Source organism: Lampris incognitus, chromosome 5, assembly GCF_029633865.1.
Source record: "Lampris incognitus isolate fLamInc1 chromosome 5, fLamInc1.hap2, whole genome shotgun sequence".
Taxonomy (NCBI): Eukaryota; Metazoa; Chordata; class Actinopteri; order Lampriformes; family Lampridae; genus Lampris; species Lampris incognitus.
The window spans coordinates 63,535,459-63,551,835 of record NC_079215.1 but is presented as its reverse complement, the minus strand read 5'-3'; the positions used below and the strand labels follow the sequence as shown (position 1 = coordinate 63,551,835).

Genomic DNA, 16,377 nt, shown 5'->3' with positions numbered 1-16,377 from the left:
TCAACAGTATTTGTAAAGTGGTTTTGAGTATTTTTTTCACGTATAAAAAACACATTTCGTACCTTTCCTTACTGAAGTTACCGTAGAAAGAGCCATTTAAGTGTACAAGCCTTTTGCATTTGCTCCTCTGCTCTCCTTCGTCGGTGCCGGGGAAGGGGGGGGGGGTTCCACCATTCCCGCCAAGAGCTCAGGCGTAATGGCGCCAGCACAGGAAACGTGTCGAGTCTGCCGCCAAAGGAAAAGACGAAGAAGAAGAAGAAGCAACACGCACGTCGAACACAGAAAATCTGTGATAAGTGCTAAAATACAAAGCTAAACATCATCTGGCACTGAATCAGGTTTAATTAAATGTTTGATATGGATTGATATTGTAGCGGATTCGGGGGACAACGCAACCACAGGAACTGCCGCGGCCGGGAAGCGAACCTGTATCGCCCGCACCGCAGGAGACATCGCTCGAGCGGTTAGTGATGTCTCCTTGTGGTGCAGCACACCTCGTATCGAATCCCGCACCTGGCAAGAAATTAAGCCGTTACATTGGTGTCAGAAGCGGGATGGAGCGACCGTAAGGCCATCGGAAGCGCATGCGCCCTGAGGCGTGAAGGAGCTGATATGCTTAAGCGCGGGGACGCGCTTCCCGAAGGAGGGGGGTGGTGTAACGTGCATGGATAAGAAGACACGCTGGCCGCTGGCTCGCGGGTCTGACCCTTCAGTCCAGCGGTTAGCGTTGTCTCCTGCGGTGCGGGCGATACAGGTTCGCTTCCCGGCCGCGGCAGTTCCTGTGGTTGCGTTGTCCCCCGAATTCGCTACAATATGTTGCTCACTAGTACTGTGTTGAATGACGGTGTTGATCAGTTTTTGTGTTTTTTTTTTATTGCGCACACTGCCCCTGGATTAGCTTGCCCGGGTTAAACCAAACTCTGCGGCCATGGAAAATTGTGATCTGCGGAGAACACTGACACATTTGGTTCGAATGAGTCGCTGAGCTTTGAATTACGAAAACAAACCGTTGAAGAAATTAAGGATAACCAGTTTAAGTTTTTGCTATAGTCAATTTTCACCCAATCTTTGTTCATTTGAGCTGAAAATATGTGAGCTGATACAGACGTCACTGTTGATCTCTTTCTTCACCTGCCATCGACTATGGGGTGCCCGATGTAAAAATTAGGTTAATATTTAAAATGATGGGTAACTTCGGTCCCCTTTCTGAAACATAGCTTCAGGAAGTCCTTACAGTGGATCACAAAACCTTAGCTAGCATCTGAGTCACACTGGCCAACGGTGGCTGGTTAGGTCAGCTAACAGTAACGCCCTTCAGAATGCTTTGAGAAGTCGAAATTAAAACTGCTTAACTTACCGTTAATGGCGTGGAAGAGACCGGTGGAACTGCGCACCCGCCATAGTCCACCGACTTCCGGTTTCTACTGCAGCGGTCATACCAGTTTCCTGTTTGTTGTCGCGTGCTATTGAAAATTACATATTCTTCGCGATGCCTGCAAGATTTACCATGGATAGATGTCAACGACATGCACAGAATGGTCGACAAACGTTCACCTGCCCCTACCAGCAAACGGGTGAAAAGTTTCAAGATGGCCATAGTGTAACGTGCATGGACAAGTAGACCCGTTGGTCCTTGACTAACGGGTCGGACCCTTTAGTCGACTGGTTAACGTTGTCGCTTGCGGTGTGGGACATCCGGGTTCGCGTCCCGGCTGTGGCGGCGGTTCCCGGGCTGCCCCCCCCCCTGAATTCGCTACAATATGAAGTTACGTCCACAATTATGTACAACTTGGAGCTTAGTCGACAGTTGTGTGCATGTCGTTGACATTTGTCCATGGTAAATCTTGCAGGCATCGCGGAAAATATGTCATTTTCAATAGCGCATGCCAACAAACAGGAAACTGGTATGCCCGCTGCAGTAGAAACCGGAAGTCAGTGGACTACAGTTATGCACAGAGCCGAATGGGTATTTCCACCTCGTCTCACCTACTGATCCGCGGTCAGTGGTGGGGCGTGGGTGCAGGCGTGGGCGGTGTCGGAGAGCCCCTTACTTCCACTTGTTGTAGTTTTTGAACGCACGAAGAGGGCAGTTGTGTCATTTTGAGGCCACACTTCCAAATCTTAACACCACACATACTGAAAACTCAGCACATCCGATGCCATGTCCAGCTACCTACACATACCCATACATTAAAATCACAGCCTGGTTAATGAAATGTCTCTCGTCCTCTAACTAGACTGGACAGTGGTTTACGGTGTACCACATCCAGACAGACCCTTTTACAGTGTGAGTGTCTATCTGGTGGAGACAAATTGCCCACTTGGTTGATGGGACCACTTCAGATGTTCCTCCATTTAGATTTCTTTTGGTTTGTTTGTTTGTTTGTTTTAAATCAGAACCAGGATCGTGTTTATCGGCCATGTAGGTTTGCACTACATGGAATTTGACTCTGGTTTCGTGGCTCTCTCAGTGTACTTAACTACAACACAACAACCTTCAGATATAGACACAAGGGTTGACTTATACAGGTGAAATAAGAGGCGATAAGGTGCAGTGGTGCAGAGAATACGTATATCAGACATGCTGAAATAGATGTTAGCAGGTTACTTACATACATGCCTGAGGTAGACGAGCATGACAGAGTGTACCAGTATACGTACAATGTACAGTACAGTATATACAACGTGTACAGTACAGTATATACAGCAGGTACAGTACAGTATATACAGCATGTACAGTACAGTATATACAGCAGGTACAGTACAGTATATACAGAATGTACCGTACAGTATATACAGCAGGTACAGTACAGTATATACAGCAGGTACAGTACAGTATATACAGCAGGTACAGTACAGTATATACAGAATGTACCGTACAGTATATACAGCAGGTACAGTACAGTATATACAGCAGGTACAGTACAGTATATACAGCATGTACAGTACAGTATATACAACATGTACAGTACAGTATATACACCATGTACAGTACAGTATATACAGCAGGTACAGTACAGTATATACAGCATGTACAGTACAGTATATACAGCAGGTACAGTACAGTATATACAGCATGTACAGTACAGTATGTACAGCATGTACAGTACAGTATATACAGCATGTACAGTACAGTATGTACAACATGTACAGTACAGTATATACAGCATGTACAGTACAGTATATACAGCATGTACAGTACAGTATGTACAACATGTACAGTACAGTATGTACAGCATGTACAGTACAGTATATACAGCAGGTACAGTACAGTATATACAGCATGTACAGTACAGTATATACAACATGTACAGTACAGTATGTGCAACACGTACAGTACAGTATATACAGCATGTACAGTACAGTATATACAGCATGTACAGTACAGTATATACAGCAGGTACAGTACAGTATATACAACATGTACAGTACAGTATATACAGCAGGTACAGTACAGTATATACAGCATGTACAGTACAGTATATACAACATGTACAGTACAGTATATACAGCATGTACAGTAGAGTATATAGAACATGTACTGTACAGTATATACAGCATGTACAGTACAGTATATACAGCATGTACAGTACAGTATATACAGCAGGTACAGTACAGTATGTGCAACATGTACAGTACAGTATATACAGCAGGTACAGTACAGTATATACAACATGTACAGTACAGTATATACAACATGTACAGTACAGTATATACAGCATGTACAGTGCAGTATATACAACATGTACAGTACAGTATATACAGCATGTACAGTACAGTATATACAGCATGTACAGTACAGTATATACAACATGTACAGTACAGTATATACAGCATGTACAGTACAGTATATACAGCATGTACAGTACAGTATATACAACATGTACAGTACAGTATATACAGCATGTACAGTACAGTATATACAACATGTATGGATTTATTGACAGTGTTCATTTGAATGACCGCCTGCAGAAAGAAACTGTTTTTATATCTGGTTGTTTTGGGGTTCAGTGCTCTGTAGCGCCTCCCAGAGGGGAGGAGTTGGAACAGGTTGTGACCAGGGTGGGACGGGTCTGCAGTGATGTTGCCTGCCTGTTTCCTGAGTGTGGAGGTGTAGAAGTCCTGAATGGAGGGCAGGTTGGCACCAATGATCTTCTCTGCAGACCTGCCCGTTGTGGTCTGTCCCTGTCCTGTTTGGTGGCTGAACCAAACCAGACAGTGATGGATGGTCAGAGGACAGACCGGATTGTTGCAGTGTAGACCTGAATCAGCAGTTCCTGAGGCAGGTTGAACTTCCTGAGCTGCTGGAGAAAGTACATCCTCTGCTGGGCCTTTTTGATGGTTGTGTCTGAGTTGGATGCCCACCTTGGGTCCTGGAAGACTGTAGAACCCAGAAATCTGCGGGTTTTATCTGTAGACACCGTGATGTTGAGTATGGTGGGGGGGTGGGCAGTGTTGGGGGGCTCCCCATGAAGCCCACTGTCACTGTCTCAGCCCCAAAAGGTAAGATAAAAGAATCTGACCTTGCCCCAGCATTGGCTCCTGCGGTTTTTCAAGACTGCCAGCACGATCAAAATTACGATTTTTCGTTACTCACATGTTCAGAATCATGCAAACAAGTAAAAACAACAAATCACGTTGTGCCTTAATTAAGCTTATTGTATTTCATCAGGCTTGCCTCCATGACTCCTGTGATTTATTTGAGAAATAAAGTTTCCTCAGTCATGTTTTTTCCTCTCAGAGCAGAAACAAACTCTGGTGGTTGATCTGATGGTGGCGATGATGATGATGATGATGATGATGACGATGATGATGATTGATCTGGTGGTGGTCTTTTGTGTTCTTATTTGTGCAGAATCAAAATGCAACACTGTGGATTTGTGCAGGCTACTTTAAGGTTTGATGAAGTCTTGGCTAGGTTATAATACAGATCATTTAGTCCTTAAGCCTCCTGGGTTCCTCCCACGTACATGTGGGCCCTCGTGGAGGGCCTCTGTAAGGATGCTGAGCAGCACAACAAGCACAGTAAAAGACCTGGGTTATAAAGTTGAACATCGTTGTGTTTTCTAACATTTCTGACAGGAAGTACAGCTGTTTTATTCAAGACCACAAAGTGAGGTTATTAATATTTTATACTTTTACTAAAACAGAGAGCTGCTATTTTCATTCATGTGGTTTAAAGGGCCGCAGTATTGACAATAAATATGTAATAGGGATCTTATAGGTCCCCAGTCTGCGTCCCTTCACTTCTTACAAGAGACTTTACAACCCCTTGTGTGTAGATTTGTATGTGGGTTTGTTGTAAATACCGTAACGGCAGTATGAAGGAGGCTGCAACAATGGATTCTGATTTCAACTAGGACTCTCACTCTAGAATAGGACATGTTTGCTGTACAAGCATTTAAGGTTAAAAACAAAACCTTGTATACAAAAGGGGGAAAAATACTCTGCAAAAATTCAGGGGTTTCCGTGTGTACCAAAAAAAAACCAGGAAATGCATAATTTTCCGGTTATTGGAAACACCTGGGAAATGATAAAGCTGATCAGATGTCCTGGAAATATTACTGAGGTCGTGGAAAACTGTAAAAGTAGGGTATCAAATTGCATTTTTAGCCACTAAGGTGTCGTGGTTTCTGCACAGTGTTCAGCTAGAGCTCATGTTCAGTCATGTTTTTCAGCCGTGGAGAGGTGACGTCAGAATGTGACGTCAGCCACAGGGCTATCCGAGGTAAACTCAAGGTGTCCTCCAGAGAGGGAACCCTGGTCCGAGGCCTGGTATTTGAAGCTGGCAGCTCTGTGGTTGGTCAGGATTGTAAGATACACTGGAAGACGAGCAGACAGCCATGACAACACAAGTACACCCACATGGGGGGGGGGGGGGGCATGCGGATTCAGTGGGCTTCTTCTACACATCTTTGTTATGTAACTTTCATTAAAACCGCCCTCGAGCCTCTAATTGGCACTGATACGTTTGACTTGATCATTATTATTTATTTTCTTATCATCTTGTTAGTTTGTGTAGTCGTAGTAATAATAATAATGATCGACTACCGCCACTTTCGGCTGCTACCGTTAGGGGTCGCTACAGCGGATCATCCGTTTCCATCTGTTCCTGTCCACTGCGTCTTAACAATAACAATAACAATAATAATATTAATAATATTACTACTACTACTACTAATGATAATAATAATAATGATGATAATAATAACAACAACAACAATAATAATTTTATTTATAGTAGTAGCAGCAGTTTGTGTATTCATCTCTGTTGTAATGTTTTACTTGTATAATCTCGTTTGCTTTTTAATTGCGTCTAATTTGCATTACTGATTCTCAAGCGCTTGTGCAACTGTCTTCTTATTGTATTTTTTCAGCTTGTGATCTTGTGACTGTTTTAATTTGTGTGTTTTTTTCCGAAAGTAAAGCACTCGTGCCATGTATGAAACCCACTATAATAATAATAATAATAATAATAATCATAATCATAATCATAATCATAATCATAATCATAATAATAATCATAATAATGACGATATACGACGCATGGTGTACTGTATGGAAAGCAGAAACCTGGTGTAAACTGCAGCAAAACAACGCCGTCGTGGATTCGGTGCAGAAGGGACAGAATAACAAAAGCTAGCAGAGGATGGTTTCGATCCATCGACCTCTGGGTTATGGGCCCAGCACGCTTCCGCTGCGCCACTCTGCTGTATGGGAAGCACGTGGCTAAGTTGGTATTTGAACTAGAATGTTGTGCTTCCTTTCCAAACGTCTGCTGAGTCTGTAGTCCAAGCAGAAGGTCTGACCGTGAACTGGCTCGCCACCTGGACGAGGCGAGCGGAGAATACAGCAAGACCTGGTAAACGTACTGCCACATACACAGGGATGGCGGCCGGGGGGCGGGGGGGGGGTAAACGATCTCCTCTATGGTAGGCGCAAAACGACAGTGGCCGAAAGTGGTAGTAGCAGTAAAAGATATGCCTCAAGCTCTCACGTTCGAAGGTGTGCGGGTTCCCCCTTGATCGCGTGCACCTTCTCGCGGACTGGACGTTACCCTGTTGCGTCCATTTTATGACCTTTTATCACTTCCTCGCTCTTGAGCAAGCGCTTGGTTCTCTTGAGCTTTCACAAATGTTTGACATTTAATCTGTGTATACTGTTTTTATTTGTACTCTTGCTTATTTGGGCTTATTCTGATTTTTGCCTTGTCTGGTTTTGTGTCTTTGTAAAGTACTGTAGCGAATTCGGGGGGCAACCACAGGAACTGCCGCGGCCGGGACGCGAACCCGTACCGCCCGCACCGCAGGAGGCATCGCTAACCGCTCGACTAAAGAGTCAGACCCGCCAGCCAGCGGCCAGCGTGTCTACTTATCCATGCACGTTACAGTACTTTGTAACATTGTTTTAGAAAAGTGCTACATAAATAAAGATTATTATAATTATTATTATTTATTATTATTATTAGTGAAGGGAATTCCGTCTCTTGATAGTGAGTCAGATCATGTGGTTCAGCTCAGCAACAAAACCGTCTCTTTCTCCCAAAAAGCTCCCCATTTGGTATCACTTCCGGCTTTTATAATTCAGCAGAATTTACCAACGTTCTCACCTATGATTGACATGCGTGCGTACATATCACTTAAATTAGTCAATGTAATTATACTGAACCTGAGCACTTCCAGAATACCATAACTTTGCATTATGTTTGGTAACACCAAAGTCTCACCGTGCTTGGCTCTTCGTGTCAGACCCGGACTGGCCACCGGGACCACAGGCAGAATTCCAGGCCTGGCAAGCAGATTGGCCTGGAGGGCCTGGCCAGTGTTAACAACGCTAAATGAAATGGGTAAATGAAAGAGAGAGCAACACAGGGCAGCTGCAACCCTCACAACTGCTCGTTAGCGACCGACACATCACTGGTTGTTATGAGGTGACCACAGGCCTCCAGTATTACGAGAATAAAGTCTTTAAGATGCCGAGCTTCCTTTAGCCCATGCTGTCATGGCGGGATGCTAAGTAGCTAGCTAGCCAGCTAGCGGTGCACTGTAACACATGGCTGTTAAACTTAATTTCTCCATGCACAAGCATGACTGCAATTACCTCACCCGACCAGTAATTTAAATTATATCTCATAGTTATTAGTATGTATACCACTATTCTAGTGTATTACTATAGAAGTGTTGTTTGGAAGTTTGTCCTGGGCACATAGGTTGGTTGGTTGGTTGGTTGGTTGGTTGGTTGAGTTAACTATTAACCGGCATGAGATTCGTTTGGAGTATGAGAGCATGCGAGTTTCAACTATATGAATCAGTAAAAGCTGGAAAACATTTTTTTCCATGAACACCTTTACAAAACAGGCCTCAAAGCTCTCATTCTGGATTACCACGACTACTTTCGGCTGCTGCCGGTAGGGGTCGCCACAGCGGATCACAAAGCTCTCCTTTTGGGATCAGTACCAAAATATCCATCTCAGGAACCAGGACTCAGGGACACTCATTCGTCGTTTCATTCCATGTAGGGAAGGAAGTCCATGAAATGAAACGGCATATCGTTCCCCCAGCCCACAGCAGTGCAACACAAAGACAGAAACACACAACCGAAACCTACAAGAACTACAAGAACACACATATTAACGACCACATATACCTAAAGTAAAACTAAAACTAAAACTAAAACAAAAGAATCACTGTCTAGGAGAACGAAAGCCAGCCAGGATGACTGTCGGAACTGCCGGTCTGCATGAGCTAGCAGTTAGCTTAGCCTGCCCCGCTTCCGCGTCCTGTCATACCGCCCTCGGTGCTTCCTCCTCGGGCGCAGCTCCAGGCGGGGGCCGTGGTCACTGGGCCCACCGGACGCAGTAGACCAGGCTCTCCCAGCCGATCCAACGTCAGCTCTCCCAGCCAGACACCCTCGACACACCTGCCCGCACTCCACACGACTACACCAGAAACACCACAGCCAACGCCAGGCGAGGCCGCCGCCAGACCGACCGCCCTCGGTGGTTATCGGAACTGCCGGTCTGCATGGGCTAGCAGTTAGCTTAGCCTGCCCCGCTTCCGCGTCCTGTCAGACCGCCCTCGGTGGTTATCGGAACTGCCGGTCTGCATGGGCTAGCAGTTAGCTTAGCCTGCCACGCTTCCGCGTCCTGTCAGACCGCCCTCGGTGCTGCCTCCTCGGGCGCAGCTCCAGGCGGGGGCCGTGGTCAGCCAAGTTTGTGATTTTTTTCCCTGTAAATTGTTCAACAGCAACGTAACATGATTGGGGAAATAAGCTAACAAGGTTAAAAAAAAGTAAATATTCATTACACATTGTCTTTAAGAAATAAAGCCTCCTCTGTTGTTTCAAACATAGAGCATCAGCATAATGGCTGGAAACCTAGGGAGCTGTACCTTACATATTCTTGTCTATTACATGATCATTGTAGTGTTGGGAAATTTGTCACTTTAAAATCACATATTTCCGTCAGCCTTGGCAGAAACACAAGATATTGAGATTACATCATGCAGCAAATGTCACTCCTGTTTATGGGGTTAAACTTGTTTTTCTTCCACATACATATGGAGCTTTGCCAAGTTTGTGTAAGAGAGCGTCTCTATGCGTGCTCAATAACCAGCACGGGAACATCAGTAGTCTGCCATTACACGTTGGATCCAGATGAACTGATGCAGCCTCCTTGGATTTGTTTTGGATACCTCGTTACAGCACTCGTAACGCAGTAAGGGTTTAACACGCAGCTCCCCTGGTTTCTGATGGTGTCATCCAGGGCACTGGGATTACACAAGGCACCCACCATCTAAGTCATGCCTGGTTGCCAACTCCACCCGTCAACCTCCTCCTCATCAGTGAAGCTCCCACTGAAGCCCGCCCTGCAAGCCACGTGAGGAGTAATTACACTTGCATGCCTGCACGCCTCAGCAAGTAATCCTGCCCGGGCCAAATAATCCCGATCGCATTCCTCCCCGAGCGCCGTGCATCCCGCTGGGTCGATTTGAGACAGCTGTCGGACCTGACAGCTGTGTTGAAGACATGGCCGTGCGTGTCCAAAGCTGGATACATCATCATCATCATCATCATGACAATCATCGTCGTCAAAGCACGACATCTGGACTCACCAAAGTAGCAGGCATATTGGCTGTTATCAGGGATGCAGCGATATCACTTTTTCACTGCCGAGACCAAATCCGGAATCGACCGATGCCCCATGTGCTGAGAGCAGCGAGGAGACCAAACCCGGGTAGCCCAGGGCAACAACGGGGCCCCACCACCAGGGCACTAAGCCAGGATCAAGTGCCCGCCCCGTACTCATGATCAGACGGCACATCCCACCGACCCCGGAACGAACACCCCCCCCCCGAAGGCACGCAGGCACAAAAGCCCTGACCTCGCCCCGCCCCGCCCCCAGGGCGGCGTGCCCACCTGCCCTGACCCTGTGACCTGCACCCCCTGCCCCCACGCCAAGCCCCAAACCTACAAACACACCCTGTACGCACACCTGGTCTGGAGTGGAAACCAACCCCTCCCCCAGGCCCACAATCACCCCAATAGGCCTGGGATACCCCCCACAGCCAAGCACCAGCACCCAGGACAACACCCATATGTGAGACGTTATACGGGATAAATTGCATTTTTGGATTGCGTGTCATAGAAAACACGTTATATACTTCCAGAAGGCGACGTTGGTGGTGACAGCAAGGTCTCTTTCCCACGCCGTGGTTAGTAAAGAAATCCGGTCAACATCATTAGAGTTAATTTTTTTTATTTCTGATTTTTCCCCTTTTTTCTCCCAATTTAGTGGCCAATCGATCCCCTATTTTAATTCAAACTTCCACCCTCGTACCGCATGCGTTCGCCAACTGCATCTCTCCGGCCGGCAGTCTCGAAGGAGACCGCCTCCCCGCTTTCGTGACAAGGCGACTCCAGGCCGAACCACTGCTTTTTTTCCGACACACCCAGAGACGCAGTCACGTGACGAACACAAGCCGACTCCGCCCCCCTCCCGAAGACAGCGTTTGCCAATTATCGCTGCTTCATCGAGTCCGGCCATAGCCGGATCTGACGAGACCGGGGCACGAACCCCCGTCCCCAGTGGGCAACTGCATCGACACAGAGCCGATGCTTAGACCGCTACGCCACCGCGGACCTGATCATTAGAGTTAGCGCTCGGGATTCCTTGAAAAGGGGTTTGTTTTTTTGAAGCTGGTGATATGAGGAAGATCATTAATCATCAGGGGTGGTTTAAGGGTGTGGTTAGTTAATGTGATATTTGCTTGTAGAGGCTGCCGCAGTTGGAGATATTGCAGAAAGCCGTGGCCACCAGTTTCCTGCCTCTTGGGTCCATGCTGGGAATGATAAAATTAACTGTTTTCAGGAATAGTGCGGCGAGCCGGCGTGGAAGAATGAGCCAAGAGGCGGAGATCCCTTTAATCACAACTCCCGCGCCCCCATCCACTGCACGACCCCGGAAGTGCTCCTTTATTCACACAGCGACCAGAGCGGACAACAGCAATGATGACCCCCCTCCCCCGATCTCACAACTGGCGACATTAGTCTAAGTCACGGTCCTAAGATCAGTCGGTCAGTAACAGTACTCTATCCAGTCTGAGTCAAACCCCCAAACAACACATCCCAACACGAACAGACCACTCGGACACGATCAAATATTACACAACGATCCCAACTCTAACAGTCCCATGAGTCCTTGCGCCCCCCCCCCCCACACACACACACAGCTCCACCAATAGTCAGAGCCACCGCTTTCCCCGGTCGCTATCAGTCGTCCTCGGCGACCCCATCACCTATAACACATAGCCCCCCAAATGTCCAGGGGGCTGCCTCTGGCGAACAGACCGCCCAAAGCACCGTGTGTCATGGGCCTTCTTCTGCCGCACTCCGGAGCTGGCCCGGGCCCAGCGGATGCAGGCCAGTAGAACCGCCCCCTGAGGCGGTGGAGGGTAGTGCCCCACCCCCACCGAGCCATGGACCATCTGGAGAACCTGGGGATGGAGCACACGGGGCACCAATAGCTGCAGGAGGTCATTCCCTCGTCAGGGAGCTTGCCACCTCCAGTACGCCAACCCGCCGTGGAACTCAAAGTTGCCCTATTGTGAGTGGTAGGCCTTTACCTCGGGCCCCAGCGTTGATACCTCTGTCCACTCGGGGCACCGCCCCGTCTCCAGCCAGCCCCCCACCAGCACCCGGGTCATGTCTGCATCCTGCTGCTGCCTCAGTTGCTGCATGGTCGACAGGAACCACCTTTCCTCGTTGCCGGCGGTCTGGAGGTCAGGGAGAGCTGATGTAGCCCTGCTTGATGAAAAGTTAATGTTTGCTGGTAATCCGGTTTACTGATTTCGCTCTGAAGTGTAGCTAAGCTGCCCAACTTCAAACGAGCTAGCTTGCTTTATTGCTAGCACAAATATGTACGACATTGTAGCAATTTAGCACCTTGAGGGCTCTGATTGGCTCGCGCTCCCGCCACAAGCAGGGCCTTTCCTCGCCTCTCCTTAAGCTACGCCATACGCATGCGCAAACTCCGCAATTCACAACGTTGAAGGCAGTCCTGAAAAAAGCAGAGCCTACCCTTCCCACTGACATACGGCATTTTGCTCTTAGAAGTTTAAGGACATAAAAAGGATGAGAGGACATAACAATATCATTAAAATACGCTATACCACAGCACACTTGTAACTAGAGTGGGGGTTGGATCTGCTGTGATGAATTTGTTGTGTGGTTATTTTGATTGAATTATGGCAGGGTAGGCACTGCCTACCCCGCCTACCCTGACCGCACGTCAATGAGTCCAGATTCAAGATCCTTTATTGTTACGTCCCATTTTAAAGTACAAGAGAGTACACTTCTTGTGTTTGGGCTCCTCGACACTGCAGCAAAATAACAACAAAAAGCAGCAATAATAATAAATAGTGTGCGGTGTGTTAAGGTGCTGTGCAGGCTCTGCCTTAATACATGTGCATATGATATGTGTGCAGCTGTTTGCATATTTGTGTGTGTTTGTGTATGCCAAGCTATGTGTGTGTGTGTGTGTGTGTGTGTGTGTGTGTGTGTGTGTGTGTGTGTGTGTGTGTGTGTGTGTGTGTGAACTGATGATCCGCTGAAGACCATAGGTCAGTACCAGTCGATCCGGCAACAGGCTTAGTGTCTTTAATGGTCTTTGTCCAAAAGCCTGGCTGCTTGGTGGAAGAAGCTGTTCCGGAGCCTACTGGTCCGGGCTTTGAGGCTGCGGTACCGCTCGCCTGGCGGTAGTAGCTGGAGCAGTCCATAGTTGGGGGGGGGGGGGGCTGGGGTCCTTGATAATCCTGCGGGCTTTGCTGACACAACATCCGTTGTATATGTCCTGGATGGAGGGAAACTCACATCCACTGGTGTCCTGGGCCGTCCGCACAACCCTCTGCAGTGTGTTGCGGTTGTGGGCAGGACAGTCCCCATGCCAGGCGGTGATGCGTCCAGTCGGCTGTGCCTCTGTAGAAGGCCCGTAGAATCCTGGGCCCCATGCCGGACTTCTTCAGCCGTCTTTTTCACCACATGGCTGGTGTGTTCGCCCCAGGTGAGGTCCTCTGTAATATGGACAGCGAGGAACTTGAAGCTCTTGACTCTCTCTACAGCAGTCCCGTTGATGGTGATGGGGGGCCCACCCTCCCCGCTCTCTACCTGTAGTCCACAATCAGGCCCTCCTCATTGGTGTGTGTATGCGTGTTTACCCTCAACAGCTACTCGGACTTCTCTTGGCGGGACACTGAAGATAATGTGAATATGAGTTGCCAACAGTCCTTAACAATAAGAGGATGTTGTCATAATTCGTTAGTCACGACGGACAAAGTTTGGCCACCCAGGCTTTCACCATCATAGGCTTGCTTTGGTTTCCAGATAAAGACGCAGATTGCAGGCTCTTCCTTTGGCTTGTTCCCATAGACCATGGCAGGCCATGTGAGGAGAGAGTTCAGCTGAAGTGTACACAGCGTCTGAGGGGGTCGCTGAACCGAGAGACTGGGTAAACAGACCTGAAGTTGGGTTTAATGAAGAAGAGCGTGAGCTGATGAAGACTGCTCTGTTTGAGATTTTCCTTTTTAGGACAGCGAGACTCTTGGGTGTTTTAAGACCGATGAAACGAGTCAGAAAGCCGAGACAGACAGACCAGCACCGTCCGGTTTATCGGGGGAAGCTATCTGGTAGTGTGACGTCAACATGAAGCTAAAGCCATTACAGCTCGTTTACACTAATGCACTCACACCAAATGCCAGTGCAGTCGAATCAGCCCCGAGGTAGGTAACATGGAGGAAATGGTCGCTCGTTCAAGTTAAAAATGTTCAGCTCAAGTGACGATTTCACTAATGAACCAATCAGCTTAAAGCATAGCTACTGGAAAGTCCCTCCCTCTCAATTTCAGTCGGGGGCCGAGGAGCCAATGGACTCATTTGAGTTCCCTTGTTTTGGCCCAATTAGACTTGACTCAGACTCGTTGAACTTCGGTCTGATACCTTAATTGGGCTCGCCTTCCAAGACCTTGACATAGGCGGTCTTCCCTACTCTGTTTCAGCTGGAATATAACTGAGTTCAGCAAAATGATTGTTGGAAACATGAATCATCTCATCTCATCTCATCTCATCTCATCTCATCTCGGCTCGTCTCGTCTCGGCTCGTCTCATGTCATGTCATGTCATGTCATGTCATGTCGTCTCATCTCATCTCATCTCATCTCATGTCATGTCATGTCATGTCGTCTCGTCTCGTCTCGTCTCGTCTCGTCTCGTCTGGTCTCATCTCATCTCATCTCCTTATCAGCTGCTTCTCCGGGGTCGGGTCTCGGTGGCAGCAAGCTAAGTAGGGCACTCCAGACGTCCCTCTCCCCAGCAACGCCCTCCAGCTCCTCCTGGGGGATCCCAAGGCGTTCCCAGGCCAGATTGGACATGTAGCCCCTCCAGCGAGTTCTGGGTCTACCCCGGGGTCTCCTCCCAGTTGGCCGTGCCCGGAAAACCCTCAAAGGAAGGCGCCCAGGAGGCATCAGATGCCTGATCCACCTCAACTGGCTTCTTTCGACGCGAAGGAGCAGCGGCTCTACTCCGATCTCCCTCCGGATGTTCGAGCTCCTTGCCCTATCTGTAAGGCTGAGCCCAGACACCCTACGGAGGAAATTCATTTCAGCCGCTTGTATCCGCAATCTCACCCTTTCAGTCACTACCCAAAGCTCATCACCATATGTGAGGGCTGGAAAGAAAACTGACTGGTAAATTAAGAGCTTTGCTCCATCCTACCCTCACTCGTGAACAAGACCCCGAGATACTTGAACTCCTTCACTTGGCCTCAGAACTGGAGGTGCTGACTCTCATCCCGGCCTTTTCACACTCAGCTGCAAACCGCCCCAGTGCGCCCTGGAGGTGGTGTTCTGATGAAGCCAACAAAACCCCATCATCTGTGAAGAGCAGAGATGCAATTCTGAGGTTCCCACAACGGACGCACTCCTCACCTTGGCTGCGCCTTGAGATCCTGCCGATGTATATCACAAACAGAATAGGAGACAAGGGACAACCTTGGCGGAGTCCCACGCCCACCGGAAACGTGTGTGACTTTGTATGGAGAATGAGAACACAGCTCTCAGTTTGGCCGATGGCTTGATGGAAAGGAGGCTCCGACCGACTATCGAACCTCGGATCCAAGAGGAGCAGTGCGGATTCAGTCCTGGCCGTGGAACCAACACGTGCATTACAATTTGAAAATGTTAAGTATCACTAACAAAAACTATAGTAGGATGACTAATTAAAAGAACGTGTCATTTTAACCTCTATGCTGTTTAGAGATTGTGTGTGTGTGTGTGTGTGTCTGTGGAGCCTACAGGGGTGGTAGTTCACACTCATCTCTACACAAACTCTGTCAACAGCAGAGCTTGATGACTCCTTTAATCCCTCGACTGACGGAAGGCGCGTGGAGGATTTAGTCCGGGATTTAGGATGTGAGTGAGTTTCTGGCAATTTACAAATCTGGTGGAAAATCTGCTGCGCGAGTGGCACTAAAAGGCTCCATCAGGCATTTTCAGAGAGGGGTTGAGAAGGAATGAGGATTTGGAAAGGGGCTGTTTATTGTGTGTGTGTGTGTGTGTGGGGGGGGGGGGGGGGGCTTTTTGCAAAGTCTGATGAAGACTGTGTCTGGTTTCCTGCCTTAGTCTGTCTAGGTCATGTCTCGTTCATCTGACATCGATACCATCTACTGAAGGGTTTGTCCTAATGGCAGCAAAGGACTGGTATGTGGCGTGAGAATAAGAAGTCAAAAGGTAAATAAGGCGGGAGGCTGCAGCCAAGCCAAGCAAGACAATGGAGACACGCTGGGACATTAGGGACGGGCATTCTCTGATGTCCTCAGCAGATAGTACAG

The 16,377-nt window shown here is 48.1% G+C and overlaps 1 non-coding gene across 1 annotated transcript; it reads right to left on the bottom strand.

Annotated features, from left to right (window-relative positions):
* Nucleotides 1–6,640: 6,640 nt before the first annotated feature.
* Nucleotides 6,641–6,712, bottom strand: trnam-cau (transfer RNA methionine (anticodon CAU)). The gene has a single exon. It is a non-coding gene; the product is annotated as a tRNA-Met (tRNA).
* Nucleotides 6,713–16,377: the final 9,665 nt, after the last annotated feature.